The sequence below is a fragment of the Muntiacus reevesi genome, chromosome 3 (genome assembly GCF_963930625.1).
Source record: "Muntiacus reevesi chromosome 3, mMunRee1.1, whole genome shotgun sequence".
Lineage (NCBI taxonomy): Eukaryota > Metazoa > Chordata > Mammalia > Artiodactyla > Cervidae > Muntiacus > Muntiacus reevesi.
In genome coordinates this window covers 241,296,765-241,316,444 of record NC_089251.1, presented here as the reverse complement: position 1 = coordinate 241,316,444, position 19,680 = coordinate 241,296,765, and the positions used below count along the sequence as shown (strand labels likewise).

At 37.4% G+C, this 19,680-nt stretch overlaps 1 protein-coding gene across 1 annotated transcript in view; it reads right to left on the bottom strand.

The window, feature by feature from the left end:
- Positions 1-19,236, bottom strand: part of XIRP2 (xin actin binding repeat containing 2) — a 73,385-nt gene extending 54,149 nt beyond the window's left edge. Inside the window, 1 exon segment of the mRNA XM_065931687.1 lies at positions 19,098-19,236. The gene's annotated coding sequence lies outside the window, so the exon portion shown is untranslated.
- Positions 19,237-19,680: the final 444 nt, after the last annotated feature.

The window sequence follows — 19,680 nt, the reverse complement described above, 5'->3', positions numbered from 1 at the left end:
AATTTTAGCCTAGAGAGTTTATGGTTTTCCATCAGGTTGAGTTGGGAGATCCTGGGGTGGGGAGAACCTAATCTACCTGGGTGTGTCATTGGTCAGGTGTCAGGAAGGCATCCTGAGAAGTGGAACTTCTGCACTGAAACAAGAAAGAGTTGTCATGTGACTATGTGGAAGAGAAGAAGATGCAGAAAAGGAAGGAAACAGCAGCATTACCAACAAATCTTGTTGGGAAAATTAGGCAATGCTTTGGAGGAAAACATTAAGAGTTTCTCACCATATGTCAAAGTCAGGAAAATATTTAGAAAATACCTAATTTGACCAGATTCACACCACCAAGTGCTTTGTCATGATCTTATTTCTAAAGCAAGACTTAACTGATTTTTAAAATGATGCAAATTCATTAGAGAGATATAACTAATTCATAAAATGAATTCAGTTGGACTTTCTCAGCATAAAAATTCAAAGTGACAAAATCTTTCAAAATATGTATGAGACAGAAGAAAACTGGAGGAGGGACAAGCATAATAAATAGGCTGAAGTGTTAATTTTCTAATTTTCTGTAAAGAACACTGGTCGGGAAAAAAAGCTAACATTGAAAAGACAAATAAATGACTCAAAAGAATGATTCACAAGCAAAAAAACAATAGTGAATATGTATAAAGTGCTTTCTACGTGTCAGACATTAGTCTTTTTAATGCTCTCCACTGCCTTATGAGGTAGAGACTATATTTATTTTTAATCTCCATTTTACAGATAAGGAATAGAGACACAGAAAGACTGTCAAACTTGCTCAAGGTCAGGTGGCTAGTAAACTTCGGAGCTGGAAGGGAAGCTAGACAATCTGGCTCTGGGTTCTGTGACTTAAGTACAATTCTATGCTATATCTCAAGAAGTACAAGTGTCCAAAACCAAAAGACAAACCCAAACAATCACCTTCCCAAGGAAAGAGATGAAGTAAAATTCGAACAACAAAATGATGTCTATTTTTTTTCTAACTGACTCACTGCATATGCAATAAAAACATATAAAATAAACAAGTAGCCCTAGAAAACTGATCTGATGTATAATTATGACTCAAAAGAAAGTCTAAGGTTTAATAGTAATATGAACTCTCAGGCAGAAAAATAAGAATTTAAAGATTTTTTTTATTAGAAATTTTCTAAAATCAATTTAAGAAGCCTTTATTTAGTTCAGACTAAAAGCCAGGCAGAGAATGAGCTAGAGTGTCACATCAAAGTCCACAAAACTGATGCAAACACAGATGTCAGCTTCAAGAAGGCAAGTGTACTTTTGGAGATGTATCAATAGCCTCACTATTATATTCTGGATGGATTCTAAAGAAGTGAACTACTTAGTACTCAGAAAATTGACTCCGAACTAAATTGGGAGAATGATGAACTAAATTCCATAAAATCTAAATATATGATTTATAACCCAGCTCAAATTTGTGTACATCAGATCAAATCTATGGACTCAGAGCCATTAGCATGAATAAATTTTCTATAATTCTTAATATTTGCATATCCCTCAGCTAATAATAAAATTCATCTCTTTTAAGCATTCAGAATGCTGCTGCCAAGTCAAATTTGTACTCAATTTGAGTTTTATATATTTTACCCTCATTTGAATATTATAAAACCAAGAAATAGGTGGAGAATAAAATGAAAGAGCAAGTGTATAGCAAATTGCATTAATTTACAGTGTTTAAAAAAACATGGAGAAGAAGGGCAGAGAGTTAGCGGAGTAAAAGTGACGTGACGGCACAAAAGGCGTGCTGTGGCATAGGAACCCAGTAAACTAGATTCCGCCTTTTAAACTAACTCCCTTTGGCCCCTTTCCCCCAGAAGCATTGTGGTGTGTGTACTCTAGCCACCTCTCCAAATCCATTCATTCATGTGATTTGCACGATTTATACATTAACAAGAACAGATCATCTCTCAGGGTAATAAAAAGGATTAGTTCTTGCCTCCTTAGTAAATCTTCCCTAACCACTCTTCTCCTAATTCAGGTACTGGAAGAGATCCTACACACCCAGTGCCTTACAGAGTAGAAAGACAAGGTCTAGCAATGCGGTAAACAAAGTATAGGTTCTCAAAAGAGGCGTACAACCTTATCCCCAAAATCTGCCAGAGTGTGTGTGTGTGTGTGTGTGTGTGTGTGTGTGTGTGTGTGTGTGTGTTCAGTTATGTCTGACTCACTGAGACCCCATGGACTGTAGCCTGCCAGGCTCCTCTGTCCATGGGGTTCTCTAGGCATGAATACTGGAGTGGGTTGCCATTTCCTTCTTCAGGGGATCGAAGCTGATTCAGGGCTTGAACCTGTGTCTCTTGCTTTTCTTTCAATGGCAGGCGGGTTCTTCACCACTGAGAAGCCCCAGAATCTGTGAATATGATATTTTATTGGGTTGACCAAAAGTTCGTTCAGATTTTCCTGCAAGATCTCACAGAAAAACTTGAATGTACTTTCTGGTCAACCCAATACATGACAAAGAGGACTTTGCAGATGTGATTAAGAATTTTAAGGTGGGAAGATTATCCGGGATTGTCCAGGTGGGTTGAATGTAGTCACAAGGTTTCACATGAAGGAAAGAGAGGAAGGAGAGTCAGAGTCAAAAAGGAGAGGTAATGACAGAGGTGGAGAGGGGGAAGAAGGTGAAGAAGGAGAAGAAAAGGAGGAGGAAGAAGAGGGAGGGGAATGAGAGGGAGGGGAGGAGAATGAGTGGGGTGGGGGAGAGGGAGAGAGAGAGAGATGTAATACAAAATCTAAGCTACTGGCTTTGAAAGCAGAGGAGAGATTCCTTGAGTCAAGGAATGCAGGTAGATACTAAAAGCTTAAAAAGGTAAGCTCCCCCATAGAACTTCTAGGAGGAGGGGATTCCCAGCCAACACTGTGATGTTGATCCAGTGAAGCTTGTTTTGGACCTCCAGAACTGTAATAGGATGGATTTGTGCTATTGAGAGCACAACTGTATGTATTAATAACTGCATTGATTTGTTACAGCAGCAATAGAAAACTAATACAAGCATCCACTATACATATACATACACCTCACCAAGTCAGAAATCACTACACAGTAAACTCTTTTTATGGCATATTTCACTTCTAGCTGCCCCAAATTTCATAGATTTATATATACAAATCATGCTCTGATGGAAACATCTTTGAATTTCTTCATGCCTCAAAGAATAAATGTCCACCTACTTATAGATAAGACTTAGTATAAAAGTCCACTTAGATTCTAATCTCTCTGAGTAACAGAACTGCCATTTCTAACTGTAATAATAACTTGTATAGACTTGTCTTCTCTTTTCTGCAGCCCCTATCATCTCATAAGAAGACCGAGGGGAATCGGGTGGAGAGGGAGGTGGGAGGGGGGATCGGGATGGGTAATACATGTAAATCCATGGCTGATTCATGTCAATGTATGACAAAAACCACTACAATACTGTAAAGTAATCAGCCTCCAACTAATAAAAATAAATGAAGAAAAAAAGTTCTCCTGGTACAAGAGCAGTTATAAATGTATAGAATTTAGACAGAAATTAAATAATCATTAGTGCTTAATATTGCTAGTTTGGACATATTTGAAAATTCAATCATATTGCTATTAAATATTTTAAATTAATTTCTTAAAGTATTGGCCAGTTAAAAAATCAATAATTGAATTAAATTACTTAAATTTCTTTGAAATGGTCAAATAAATTGAAACTATTAAATGCCTATAGATGATGCATACTTTTACAAAATACATCTCGTTAGATATTTCCCTAACACAATGAGACTTATATTGCATTACAACAATAACTACTTGTTCAGTTCAGTTCAGTTCAGTTCAGTCGCTCAGTCGTGTCCGACTCTGAGACCCCATGAATTGCCGCACGCCAGGCCTCCCTGTCCATCACCAACTCCCGGAGTTTACGCAAACTCATGTCCATCGAGTTGGTGATGCCATCCAGCAATCTCATACTCTGTTGTCCCCTTCTCCTCCTGCTCCCAACCCCTCCCAACATCAGGGTCTTTTCCAATGAGTCAACTCTTCGCATAAGGTAGCCAAAATATTGGAGTTTCAGCTTCAGCATCAGTCCTTCCAATGAACACCCAGGACTGAGCTCCACATCAATTATGTGTTAGCCATTTTACATGTATATTCTTACAAGTCATTTTAAGTCTAATTCTTTTTTTTTTTTTTTTAATTTTTTTTTATTAGTTGGAGTCTGGTGGAGGGGGGGGGGGATCGGAATGGGGAATATGTCTAATTCTTATAGCAACTCTACCTGATGGATGGTATTATTTCCAGTTTACTAATGGCAAAAGTAACATTTAAAAAGATAAAATCATACAGTAAGTGGCTGAGTTTGAAAAAGTTCAGGTATTTCTGAGTACAAGGCTATTCAACTCTGCACAGTCTTTTATCTAAGTATTTTTCATTAACATATAACATTACAAAGTAAACTTTTAATGGAGTGTATGAATCTCCCTTTCTGCTTCCTAAACATCTACACACAAATCCTTTATTTCAGAGTATCTAGGGATAAATCAAAGGGAAACCAAGAAGTTGAATTTCTGTGCCTCCAAGTGAGTTCTTTTTTGTCCTTATAAGCTTGAGTTTAGAACTGGAAATCAAGCAAATATTTCATCTATATTTCTTTGGTCACCGTAGAGCTCAAACTTGAGATGGGGTTAGGTATTGATCCAAGCCAGCAGGGACAGAGTCAAGCTTTTCTGTAGGGGAAGGAAATGCAAAACCAGGACTGCTCTCATTGCTATTGATTTGTTTTGCCTCAGGGCATGGGAGGTGGTGGCAGGATTCCATCAAAGTTTCTTCTTGTTTAAATCTGTATCCCAGGTATACAATAAGGGTATTTGATAAACTCTCCCCTTAAGACTTTCAGCAGACATTTAGTAAACATTTACTACTCATCTACTGTTAACCTTAGAGAATGCTGAGCCTCGAAGAACTGATGCTTTTGAATTGCGGTGCTGGGGAAGACTCTTGAGAGTCCCTTGGACAGTAAGGAGATCAAGTCAATCCTAAAGGAAATCAATCCCGAATATTTATTGGAAGGACTGATACTGAAGCTGAAGCTCCAATATTTTGGCCACCTGATGCTAAGAGCTGACTCACTGGAAAAGACCTGATGCTGGAAAAGATTGAGGGCAGAGGAGAAGCGGGCAACAGAGGATGAGACGGTTGGATGGCATCGCCAACTGAATGGACATGAATTTGAGCAAACTCCAGGAGATAGTGAAGGGCAGGGAAGTCTGGTGTGCTGCAGTCCACGGGGTCACAGAGAGTCAGACATGACTTAGCAACTGAACAACAGCAACTGTTTGACCAAGCATAGTGCTCAGGGCAGGGCACACATTAATCACCGTTGTATTTAGTCCTGCTCTACTTGAAAAGAGAAGAAAAGAAAAATCCCAGAGGGATCCTCAAGAAACACAGTGTTCTAAGTGTTGATCTGGCCTTGTGTCTAAAAACAGAACTACAACAGCTTGCATCATTTCCACATGCTGACTTAGGAATAAAAATTTCCCATCTGGCTGGCCCTGCCAAGGAAGTTAGCTTTTGTGAAGATGCAGCAGATGGAGTCCTCCTGAGGTGGGGAATCCTAAAGGAACTTGGTGACACACACACCACATCCCTATCCCCTAAACCACATCCATTTATACTGAGATGAAACGGAATTAAAATAGATCAAGACTAATCATATTGATGGGGTTGAAAAGTTCCTCATATGTATCCTCATAATGGCTTAATTTCTCCTCAGATTTTTCCCACTTAACCCAAGCAATGAGTAGCTCTCTCTATTGTGCTCTCCCAATGTTTGACAACTAACTTCCGTTTGTATGATGTGTTACTTTTTATTGTATTGTTGAATCTCTCTGTCATCCCTACTTCTCTCCCCTCCCACCTGTATGCAAGTTCCTCCAGCACAGGGCTGGGTTAAGCTCATTTTGAAACCCATTTTATACCCCTTTCTGCCTGGGTTTCATCCTGCATGTAGCAAACCCAAGGGAGATTAACCATCTACTCTGGACCCAGAAAGCCTGATATTCATTCTGTCTCTGACACTTTTGACTTCAAGCAAATTTCTTAACCCCTGGAAGCCTCCTTCTTCTTACCTATAACATGAGAATGACACCAGAACCTCAATGCCTGTGAGGACTGAGGGATATCTGATTAAGGTGATGAGTTTTACATAGTATCTTGCACATAGTAAATAATGTATGTTCAGTAGCTTCCAGTATCCTTAGGTGGTGTTATATATCCTAGGTATTATTATCCAGATAATTTGAGATGATACAAGTCTGAGATTAATAAAAGTTACAAAGTTCCCCAAATCTCAAAGCTAGTAAGTAGAAAGGATAGCTCTTGACTGGTCCATATGAATCTCAAGGCTATTTCATTCCTCTCTAAAGCCAAGTATATATCATGTCACTTGAAACAAGGAGAATACAAAAGATCATGAAAGAGTAAATAATTACTGGGAGAGATTGGGGCAAAGAAGGTGTACAGTCGTGTTCATGTGGCCACAGGAATGGAGAAAGTATTTAAAAGAGAGGAATGTCAATGTATGTGATATCCAAAGTATTAGTCTGTCTGTGTTTTTGGCATTAGCCAATGAACCATCAATTTTTCACCAGGAAACAAGAGGGCAGTGCCCTAGAAAATGTGAAATGTGTGAAAATCACTCTAGGGTATCACACTGTGGGGATGGATCTACTCCTTTTCCCCCTGCAAATGGCTCCTCACATTTCCCCCTGCCCTCTATGTTTTAGGTAAAATCATGAAATCATCACTCAAAGTTAGTCACGTGTTTTATTTCCCTGTGGTGTCCCTGAGCAGTGGGCTTGGCACCATGAACCCTGGCCTGGACCAGTTAGGTAGTGATGACTAGGCTGCTCCTTAAGACTCTGCCGTCCTTGGTGCTGCCTTCCAAAGGCGAAGAAAGAGAAGGATCCTGGATTCCACGTTTAACGGTCCATTCCATTGCTGCTCTGGTAAGTACCTCTGTATTGCTAGGTATCTTTGCTAAGTATCTCTACATTTCTAGGTACTTCTGCTAAGTATCTCTTCTAAGTACCTTACTGAGATGTTTGATAACTGCTAAAGGAAGAGGGGTTTTTATATTTGGTTAGTTGGAATATAAGTATTCTTTCTATTTCATCTGTACATTCCATCACTTAAATTGACTTCCACCCCCTTTTTCCTCTAAGGTCTTGCTCTAGAAACTCTCCAAAGTTGATATGTTTCTGCATAATTCACCTCTCCCTAACTTATTTCCTCTTTGATGTAACTTAACTTTTCCTCACCCATTATTTCCTAACATATTCCTTTTATATTCCTACTGCATACTAGCTTAGAATTTGTTCTTTCCCTAAAACAATCCATTTTTATTTCTCAGGCTTGGAAAAATTTCATGCAAAGCCAGTTCGTGTGTACTGAACTACTTTATTTAGTTCCAAGTGTGCTGTTGTCACTCAACAGATCAAAAATAAGCAACAGTAATAAAATGCAGATGAACCTTTAATCATCTGCAGCTTTGAAAAACATCTTCCCAGTATGCCTACCTTTAAAACAAGCTTGGGCAGAGTAAGAAAGTTATTTACTACTTAAATCAGTTCTATGTTAGCTGCAATCTGGAAAAGCCAGACATTTCCAGATCCATTTTTAGGAATTCCTCAGTTCTTTACCCTCTCCCCTCTCCATTAAGATTAGCATCTGAGATTTATTCTGACAGAGGGCATTAAAAGAAAGCCTGAATCATTCAATTCTGATTCTCACTGACTTAGACAATTGATGCTCTGGCAGCTTCTCTCCTACTGACCATACTTTTCCTTTGAAAAACAAAATGCATTTAATTCAGTCTGCTTTTTGTCTTAGAGAAATTCAGTCTCTGAATTTACACAAACTCTTTTCAATGAACTTAAGTAAGTCTTTGTTTAAAATGCTTTCTCTGCCTAAGTCCACAAATAACAACATACTTTGATATGGTTTTCTTTTGAACTAAATGGTTAATAGACTTCATCAAAGAAAGGAAACCTCACTAATTCCCATAGTTTCCTTACTGAACATTATTTGGAAAGGCTAAGCAATCAAGGAGAAAAGTGACAATGCTTAAGTAATGCAACATTTTGCTTGCTAAATAACAGACTCCTCTGGAAGTAAATTCACTCTTTCAGAGCAGTGATATACTAGAAAAATTCTACCTAAAGAAACAAACACATTCCAAACAATGTGATCCTTAATCATTTAAACGTTTCCTGGGTAGGAAAATAAAATTTTGGATGTTAAGCAGAAATAGTAAGAATACATCCTGTCTGTGGGGTTGCAGAGTCGGACACGACTAAGCCACTAAGCACAGCATATAAGATACCATTTTTCTTACCAAAGTTCTAAGTTCTCCTAATATGCTTTAAAATGAAAGGTAACCAGCACTTGTCAAATGTTTGTACTGGCATGACTCCTTTCTGATTATTGTCCCCTATAATTGCAAGGGACACTTGATAATACTGTATACATTTTGAACAGTCTTTTAATTTAGGACAAGATGTTTATAAAGTAAAACTATAATAATTTTAATAACGTCAAAACTTTGAATCAGCCATGTGCTGGGTTACTCTCCCTGTCACCATTAACATGCCCTAAATACCTTTGGATATCAACGCAGCCTGTAATTTCAAAAGAAAGAGATGATGTCAGTTTCCTAATGATATCCTGGTCCTAGAACAGTCCAAAGAGTGGAAGTAATTTAATAGTCTTCCCTCTTAAGATACACATGGGACACATAGTCCGTCAGTCTCATCATCCCTTAATTTATTTATAGCTACTATCTTTAAAAATTTGGCATTGGCATTGGTTTCTTTTCTCTCAGATTCAAAATCTAATCCTATCAGGCCCCACAAGTGGTAGGGTTCAGTTTATTCTGCTAATTTCATGCTTATTTCACTCCTGTTTTTAAAGGGCGAAGTGTAAAAATCAGTCTCTAAGTGTTATTCGGATTGAAACTTACTCTTTTCTGTGGACAATAAGACAGTAACATCTGTGAACAATGAATTTAATTAAAACTTGCAAACAAAAGTTTTGGTAGACCAATTAAATTTAAACTCAGGTGTGGTGGTAGGTAAGGGGAGGAAAGTTGTGGCGGGGGAGCGGGAAAGAAAATTAAAAAGGAATTAAAAATTATATACTGTGCTTCTTGGTGAGATTCCACATGAAGCTAGGCTTTCACGGCTTTCAAACAGAATCACTTTCTGAGACTACTCCCTTTAGGCACCAGAAATCTTAGGCAGCTGGACAAATCACTTCAACTTAGTGCAACCTTCTAATGTTTGAAGACAACTTACCTGAAAAGGAACTTGGACTATAAAGTCAAGTATCTCCTTGTTTATTTGTAAAGATTATTTAAAAATCTAGACACTTCACTTACAACTACAGACGGGAACTATCAATCACTAGCCAGGGACTCAGCATCAGTCTTCATCTCTTAAGTCTTCTAGTAGCATACATCACCATGCTTACCATTATTTCAGTCAAAGAATCTCTTAGTCTCATCAGTTTACAAAGCGGTCATGCCCACACTGTGAATGTGAAAGTCTGGTCACCAAACAGTGGCCAGAAATGCTGCCCATAGTCCTTTATATGGGGATAGGAGAAATACAATCCATTTGCAAGAATGATATCTTGTGCTTTTCCTAACAAGGAGTGCCACAGCCTCTCCTAAAATTTTTTTGTTTTTGGAAGAACCTGTCATATGCAATTTTTATTATTACCAGGAACTAAAATTCCTAGATTGCCAAGAAGCAAATTGACAGTTGAGATGAATATGGCCAGCTTCATAGGTGTTTAACATATAACATTATAACTTGCCCAGTAAGCACTGATTGAAATTGCCTTGCAACAATACTGCAAAATTCAGTGCACATCTTTTTAGGGTTCCTGTTGACAGATTTTAATTTCTCTCTTGTAGTTCTTTTTAAAGAGTAGAAAACAAGTTCCAAATTCTGTAACAGAAGTTATTTAAGCAGAGCAGTGATGTGAAATTTGGGATTAGAGCTTCCAGAAGGGAGGAGAAATAAACTTCTTGCCTGTGAACCTGTGAGTCTCCCACAATGAAATCCAGCTCATCTCCCAAAATGCTCAGCAAGACACCACATGAGCAGGTGAAAATTAAAACTGCATAAAATCATGTGTTTGGAAAATGAAACAAGTCAACTTTGGGCTTTCTGCCCAGTTTCATTTCTGTCAGAAACTGTCTTGTTATTACATATCTGCAGAAAGAAATTGGAAAAGTGTTATAGCTAAAAAATTTCAGGTATATTCATATCTCCATCACAGTTTGGTCCAGAAGAAAATAACTAGCTTCCTCATTCCAGTGTGTAAGTACAGGACTACAAATAGAACATGCAAATAGTAACACACACACACACACACACACACACACACACTTTTCCTTGGGGGACTATTTAATCACAAGTGGTATCCTGTTTCTTTAAGAGATTGCGGAGGAAGACCTCCGGAGGTTTTCAGACTGTCCCAGTGCAGCTGAGTTGGAAGCCTGCCAAGGAAAACATATGGGGCAGAAATCCCCAGGCCCCATCCACCAGCCTGTAGGACCTGAGGAAAACGTCATGAAACTCTCTGAGCCTAACACTTGTCATGATAGGAAGTATCTCAGAAGAAGGAATTTAAAATGTTGATGCTTTGCAGCACTCTCTGCATTGTGTCTTTTAAAATCTTAAAACTGAGTGTGGAGTTGGTGAGGAGCTTAGACCAGACAGGCGTAATAGTCATCTGTCGTGACCAGTCTCCTGAAACACACACACACAATTCTTGACACCCAGTCATGTCCATTTTTCAGGGTTCCATCCCCAGTCTTCTGTTTTTGTCTGACCACACACATTCTATTAGCTCTCAGTTTCATCCATATTATATCAATGTATATCTTTAGTAACTATTTAAGACTTCATCTTAACCTTGCCATACTTTTGAAAATCCAATGTGGCTTTTAAAAAGAATATTACTCACAAATTTCATTTCATTTTCAAATTTCCCAGTTGTATATTACAATGGAGAACATCTGGGATTGTCAGGAAAAATGGTGAATGCAGTCAATTAAATTGACATTGACATGCAGTCAATTAAAAGGGAATAAAATGATTGTTGGGTACTAGCATATATGCAAAACCACAAACCTTTATATATATATATATATATATACATATATATATATATATGTATACACACACACAACTTGGGAATGGGGGCAAACATATCAGATGATGAGGAAAATGTTGAACTTTTGATTATGTTGGCTTTTGATAAGGTATATTTAGCTTAAGAATGTGGGGACAAATGAAATGGGAGATCAATGGAACCTCTAATCTTGCAGCTGACAGTGGGCCCAGGCTGAGTGGGCATTGGGTCTGGCATGGGTCTTTTAAGTTTTAGACCCACGCCTGAAGCCTGGAGTCAGCAGCGCTTAACACCAGGCCATCAACACTCCTGAACTGTTCTTGGCCTCAGTTGAAATGTGTGCCCTAATCCATCCTAGGCTCCATCCTGTCTTGTTCTTAGTTTTCCTTATTTCTGACCTAGTATTTATTTTTCTGTTTATAGCTTAGCTTCATCCATCAAACCTGATACATTGTACCATTTCACTGACTCATAAACTTTTGCTTTTTTCCATTATTGGATTCCTCTTGGCCTCTTCTGCTTTAGATACTCCTGATGAACAGGTGCCCACAGCTGCATCTTTCAGTGCCTTCCTCCCAAGTAAGAGTTCTCCCTCCATCTTTACTGAGACACTGTGAGTGGATTTAAAATACAGAGAGATGAGGCAAAAGAGCAGAGGGGCTGAGGGGCAGGATGTGTTGAGGATGGGAACACTATGCTGTGGGTCAAGGTTAGTTGCAGCTGAAAGAAAAAAGACTGTGATCTAAAAGAGTATTCTGAGAGTTAAGAACTAAGTAATGAGGGGGTCCAATGTGTGGCTATGAGCAGCTCCATCAGAAAGGAGACAGACTCATTATGGTTGAAGTGGTTGAAGAGTTCAGTTTCTTAAAGTAATGTGATATTGACGTCACTGAAGATAACCAAAAAGTTATTAGTTTCAAGTATTGGAATGATTATAATAGAAAAGTGATATTTAATAGCTTTTTACAACGCCAAAGAGGTCAGAAATTTAATTTGAGCTCAAGAATGCACCTTTGAAAAGGAAGGGTGCCTTTAAAAGAGAACAACTGATTAAATCAGGTAGATAATTTTCTCTCTTAAAAAGTTTTTATTTAGTATGGTGTTATTTTGAATTTGCAGCATCTAGGATAACTTGGTACTTCAAATTCTTAAGTTGTTCTCTGGGAAAGATATAAATGTTATTATATTAACCCCATATATTAGACAGTAATAATAATGATGATAATAATACCAAAAACTTACGTAACACTGTATACCAGGCACTACTGTTTTAGTCATTTTACAAATATGAATTTATTTAATCCTCAAAACAGTAATCTATGAGATAGATTCTATTAGTATCTCCATTTTCAGATGAGGAAATAGGTACAGACATGGATTAAGTAATTTGCCCAGGATCAACCAACTGGTTAGGTTTAAGAGCCAGAATTCAAACCCATACTGTCTTGTTTCAAAGTCTGTGCTCAACTAGTTAGAGTTTATGTGACACAGCTTTTTCTGGTTTCCTAGTAAAGTGTTATGTGGGTTTCCTTTGAGATCTCTCCTGGCTCTAGAAGGTGATGTTCTTGTGATTTTGGTAAACTGAGGACACTCCATAAATCTTAAGGATAGTGATAGCACTAGGGTTAAGTAATATATTCCACAGACCTTTAGGAGAAATGAAATAAAATAGAAGGAAGGAGAAAGGGAGAGAGAGAGAGAACAATGCACATCATTTGTGAAATCTAATTTTGAAAAATTTTCAAAAAACTTTCTAATTTCAAAGTATAAAGATGATTATCAATAATGAAAATTTATATATCAACTCTTAGAACTCCTTTTATATAGCTATCCCTGGGAGAATAATCTTATAGAAAATGTTTATTATTGTTATAGTTTTTATAAAAATGTAGTTTTGTACTTTATCAGTACAAATGTTTACAAAATGGTTAAGTTTTTAAAGCAATGTTACATAAAAGGTCAAGTGTCACTATACATGATATTGGGGTTATTGGTTATTGTTCGAAGACTACTCTTCTTTTTGGAACATCTAAATGGACTTTGAGAACATAAAGGGAAAACAATATGGAGACATAGGTAACCCTGTGCCTCGTATATAATAATGTATATATATACATGTATTCAGTTGCTCAGTCGTGTCTGACTCTTGGCAACCTCATGGACTGTAGCCCACCAGACTTCTCTGTCCATGGGACTTTCCAGGCAAGAATTCTGGAATGGGTTGTCATTTCCTCATCCAGGGGATATTCGTGACTCCGGGATCAAACTCACATCTCCTGCACCAGCAGGCTGGTTCTTTACCACTATGCCACTGGGGAGGCCCATACAGATACATACACATACATATGTATACACATATGAGTATATGTATGTATACATGATCATAATGGAACACAAATTAAAAGAGATGGTAACAGCATAACAGCATAACAAAACAGCATAGTAGAGAAGCTGGGACCAGTTGGGTTGAAATAATGACTTAAAAGAAAAGCGAAAATTGAAATTTGAGGTAATTTGTTGCTTCTAGTTAAAGGGTGGACTATTTTTGGACCATTATAGAAACTATAAATTGTAGTTTTGAGCCAACAATTGAAATAACTGAAATAGATCTTTACAGGAAAAAAAAAAGATTGCAACTTAAATACAAACACATGGCTTCCTTTCAAATTTCATTCCTCTGATACTTTCTAGAGTTAAACTTGTGGTTGTTGCCCAACTCTGGATGACGAAGGATGATGAATCCTGAAATGATTCCCATTCTAGAATGCGTCAGTGACTGAAGTGCACATGCACAATACAGTTATATTCCTCAAAATAAATACTTTGAAGTCCTCTGAGGTCCAGAGGGCTAGTACAGATTCCACTGAAGAAGTCAGGGCTGTAAAACAGGGTTCTGTTCTTACTCTGAGGGTCTGGGGTGGCACAGAGGACAGAGGGAGTGACCAAGTGGCTGACGCCACTCACGGCTCTTCCTCTGGCACCTCTAGCTTTAGCCGCTGTGTTCCAACTGGAAACTGGGCTGGCCTTCACCCTAGTTGCCACCGCAGACTTTTATCCTGTACAATACTCAGGAGCCAACGGAAGCAGAGGCAGTGAATCTAAACAGTTTGTAGCTGGAATTGACCACCCTTAAACACTGTGAATGAACTCATTTTATTTTTGTCTCTTTCCAGAATTTTCCAACTTGACAATAAGATGCTTGTGTCAACAATCAAAAACTCTAACTGATACGACAAATAAATAAGCTGATCCTTAGCTTTACAAAATGATTTCTCCCTGTTTCTCTGGAACACTTACTTACTGTAGTTACTTCTGAAGTCTAATTACTTGACAAAAAAGCTTAGTGGTTAGATAAGATAAAGCTGAATTGTTGTTATGACTGTATGGACTGAAAACAGTCAACAACAACAGAGATAGTGATAAAGCACCTGTGGATTTTAATGCAATTCAGTGGGGAAATGTGACTCTACTCATCAAAATTTCATATATATAGCTTTAAAAAAAACCCACCATTTTATAAAGTGAGATCTGCCTACATCTTACTTCAGTGCAATTAACTTCTTATGAATTAAGTAAGAAAATAAAGTAATTATTATCTGAACATTATTTTATATTTATAGTTCCTGTTTGTGAAAGTTTACATGAAAAGCATTGACATGTTTTGAAACGATTTATAACACTGGACTTAGCTTTTAAAATTAATAGTGATATGATTTTTTTTTCTTTTAGCTTTTCTATGTTGCTGACTACCAAGTAAATGCATTTAGAAACACACATGCTGATATATTCAGATTTGGGGAGAATTTGGTCTTTGATAAACAAAAATTTCCTAAAATAAATTATTTTAGTATTATATTCATTTTAAGTCATATGTATGCCTTGAGCAACTTGGCAGTTATTTACTTTTGAACAGTCAGACATATCTAAAGTGTTCAGCTCATCAGGCAACAGGATATATCCTGCATACAATTAGAAAAATGCAGAAGACACAAACCTACTTGAAGGTCTGCCAAAAAGAACAGTGAAGAATGATGTGTCCAATGATGAGGTGATGGTGGAGGGCAGGGGGCATGGGGCGGAAGTGCTGGGGAAGAGGGTAAGTGTTCATCTAGCACAGATGATAAGCAAATTTAGATGCTTAGTAAAGTTAAAAAATAAACCAAGCACCATTTACTAAGTTGTCAATAAATATGTGGATCAGGCCTCCTTTTCCATAAGTTACCCTAAATTTGAGAGAAATATGAAATGAAAAATAAAAATAATAACCTGGGGAAAAAAGACTTTATCAAGGTGTACTTTGAAATGTATTCCAAGTCATGGGGGTGGAGTGGGGTTGGAGTGATGGTTGCACAAAGCTTTGCAGAATAAAATACAGTCAAGAGAGTGTGTTTCTACTTCTCTTGGCCTACATCTTGTAAGTTACTAATTAATGTTCTGTGCCTCAGTTTTCTTATCTAGAACTTAAAAGTGTTAAGTCAAATAAGTCAGTGGGGTTCTTTGTGTTATCTATGTGACAAATTCCTTTTATCCTTTGTGACATTTTAAGAAGTACAGCCACTCTACCAGGAATTTGGATTACCTATTGCAGTGCTCACCGCCATATTATTTTTACGCCATCGTTTAGGCCCAAGGAGTCCCAGGAGTCATTAAATATAGCTATGCTGTCATTTGTTGTATCCAACTGACACAAATAACTCATTGAATTTGCTGACTCTCAACTCTTTTAAGAAAGCAAAATCTTTGTTCTTTACATTGACTGTCTGATAGTCACTGTTCTTTGTGCTTTTCTTGACTATATTGTACAAATAGAAAAATACTAAGGTTATAGTTAAATTCGCAAAAGAAAGATTTCAATGATTAGGAAAATAAATACTATGAATATTTCCCTCTGGAATTCATAGGTAGCATTTCACAGAGGAGTAATATTGTGGGACATATGTGAAATTAAAAAAAAAATATATTTGGCCTGTTTCCCTGATTCCTGGCATAGAGCTCCGAACACTCTTGGAATTTGATGGTGTCTTTGGTATGTGAGCTAATGAGGTAACTCCTGGCTTCATGTTGGTTGTGGGTCAGGACAGGGTTTGTCATCAGAAAATACAACTGAGTAATTAGAGAGTTGGAATATTCAGCTGTACTTACCACTTTAAGAAAGGGGGAGAGGGATTAGACACTGAATTCTATCACCAATGGCCATGATTCAGCCAATTTGTCCCACATAATGAAATCTCAAGCCTAAACAACAGCATTTAGTGAGCTTCCAGGCTGGTGGACGTGTTGATGGATGGTGAGCCCAGAGAGGGCATGGAAGTTTTGTGCACCATCTCCACACACACCCATTACTCTATGAATCTCTTCCATTTGACTGTTCTTGAGTTGTAACCCAAGTTAGAGGCTAACGTGGGGGCAACCCATGGGTTCTGCTCTAACTCTGGAAGTTAGTATGAGTATTGAAATGAATTGTTGTACACCCAGTTACTATCAGAGAACTGGAGAACTGGTTGGTGTTAGAAAACACCAGTCATTTGGTATCAGGGAAGAACACCAACGATATCATATCTTACACAGTCACATGAAGACCATTTACCTAGGGGAATTCCCTGGTGGTCCAGTGCAGGGTGTGTGGGTTTGATCCCTGGTCGGGAGCTAAGATCCTACATGTCTCACAGCCCAAAAACACAAAACATAAAACAGAAGCAATATTATAACAAATTCAATAAAGACTTTAGAAAATGGCCCACATTAAAAAAAAAATCTTAAAAAAAGATTGAATAAATCAATGTTCTAAAATAGTTATTCCTGAATCAGAAAAGTCTGAAGTTAACCACACTCTGCAAAGGATGAAACTGTAATTTGAATGAGCAAGTGGTTTCAGAAACAGCAAAAAGCAAATTACAATTTAATTAAATTTCAAAGTGTAACTTGAATGCTTTTAAAAGAGGAGGTAGAAAACAAACAAAAAGGACAACATATTGTCAATTAAGTACTGTTCCCCACAGATTGTTCAATCAAAAGTCTTGAAATTATACTGCCAGGCACTTATTAATTTGCTGCTCTGGTCTATAAATTACTGAATCTAGACATGACTTTGAGCTAACAAATAAGTGTTACAAAATGGTCTCTTACTGCCCAGAGTTGTGCATGTGTATGAGGAAGAAAGAGAGGAGAGAGATGGAGAGAAAGTGAGAGAAGAACCAAGTATCAATTCCCTGTCCCAAGGTTATCAGAGGAGTCCAACCCGAAATTGTCTCATCATAAGTAATATTTTACCGGACAAATAAAAAAGAATACTGATGTGCAGAAGCTTTTCAATTGTGGTAAATGTAAGAGGCAAAATGTTTGACTAGCAGACAGCTATCCATGGTAAACAACAGCAAATTATATATGAACTTTGTGGTTTTTTTACCCAAAAGTCAACTTAGAAGAAAGAGAACCAACCCTCTCTCCCTCTGTAATCACTGAAGACTTGAGGCCTGCCTGACATTTTCTAAAGCGATGCTCTCTGTGATTATTAAGCAGTGCCTCTTTTTATTTTTCAGGTGGTTGCAGGAAGTTTAATCAAAGATGCCCAGTACTTCATGCAGAAACATTCATGCCAAACTCCAGACTACATTTTCTCCACACAGCTGCCACTTTGCCATATTGTAGACATTTGAAATGCTGACTGACTTAAAAAAATAGGTCTAGTTGTTTGTTTATATATTAACAGTAATAAAGGTAAAAGAGTCAAAGATTAGGCAGAGAAGTAGAGAAATACTTAAGCATAGAGTTCAAGACTTTCCCATTTTTGATCTAGTATTTTTGCTTCTAAAACTCAATGGTAATAGCTTCTAAAACTCAAAACAGGTGCTTTTTCATATTAAAATTCATGGCTGTGACGGTAGCTGAGGTAAATATTTTACTCGTCCTTTGGCACTCTATACATAAAATTTTAAAATAATTCAAACAACCACCAACTTGTCAGTGACCAAATAGAGCTCTGATAAAAATAAAATATCTTTCAGTTCAGCACCAGCTGGCTAAATTTAAACCCTGTATTATGTAATCTTAAAGTGTCCTTGCTTTTAGTTGGTATCTTAATTTAAGAGAATCTGTTATAATGTCTCTTCCAAATCACTTTAGTCTCTAACATTCTAAACATTTAAGGCACAACAGGACCAAATTAAGGTGTTCACAGGCAACCGAAGACAGAAAAAATTCATTTGAAACAGTATATAGGGCATGCTACTTTTAAAGTAAAATCTGTCTTCTCTCTTTAAGTTTGTAGTTACTATAATTAGGGCTGGCAGATCCGACTGGCTGTGCTTTTCTTAATTCTGGAAAACATGTAAGAACCTGATTCTTTAATCCTTACTCCAGTAATACTCCCAGAGGAGAAGAGACTGTGGCTGGGGCAAGACATACAAAATCAAACTAATGCTGGATAAAGGATACATTTCATACATCTCTCTGAGTAAGCTGCAACAGTTGAGAATATTTTAAGTTCTCTTTTTCCCTCAGGAAATTTAAAGAAATATAGTTTAGAGTTTTAAACATATTCATTGTATAGATTATCAATTTATGCTCATAAAAGATGAACTAATTTTTTCAGTTTTCCCTTTTAGCTATAAATTGAAGTATAACTTCCACTCATGTCTGTTTATCAAATTTGGCTCATTATTCTTTAATACTAAAAATAAAAAAGGGCTAACTATTAATCTGTAAAAAGACTAATAGATGAAGCCCTAAATGTAATAATCTGAAGTAACACTAAATATTGTCATAAAAACAAAATCTGACTGAATATTTCCTCTGCTAACAAGTACAGTTTGACCTGTGGTCTTCATTGATCTTAAGCAATCACTAAGAACATATTACAGCTATGGAAGTAGATGTTTATCAATGACGACGTAGCACATACCTTCTGTAATATTTAGACTTAACCCCAAGTTCGTGGAAATGTCATATATCTTTACAGGTCTTCACAGACTAGTTTCCTCCTTTGTACAGCAAATTTCCCAGTCCCCTGAAAGCAGGCGTGGAGTGGAGGCCAGCTCCACTGAAGGGTCTATCCAGCAAGTAGATGGGACGGCTGAATTTATTTTAGCCCTGCGTCCAAAGGATGCAACTTAGCACCTATTTTTAGGAACTGAGCTCTGTCTAGGTGGAGCCTGAGTCAACTACTCTTTTCAGAAGTGTGTCTCTGAGGGCACTCTGCCTCGTAGTTCCTCAGTAATGTATGCATGGTATTAACACAAGTGCAGTCAATCAAACCTCCTCCTGCAGCCAGGACCATCGAGCCAACTCTCCACTTCCGAACAAAGCCTAAAAAATAACCAGCACCAATGAGGCAAAGGACTGACAGTCCTTGAATTAGTTTCATTTATTTTAATAATTTCAACCTTTTAAGAGTGAAGAATCTGAAAATAAAGCATAGAGGAAATGTTCTAATTGATGATGATGGAATTTGGGTTCTCAGGAAGCAGAGACACTGTTTTTATTTA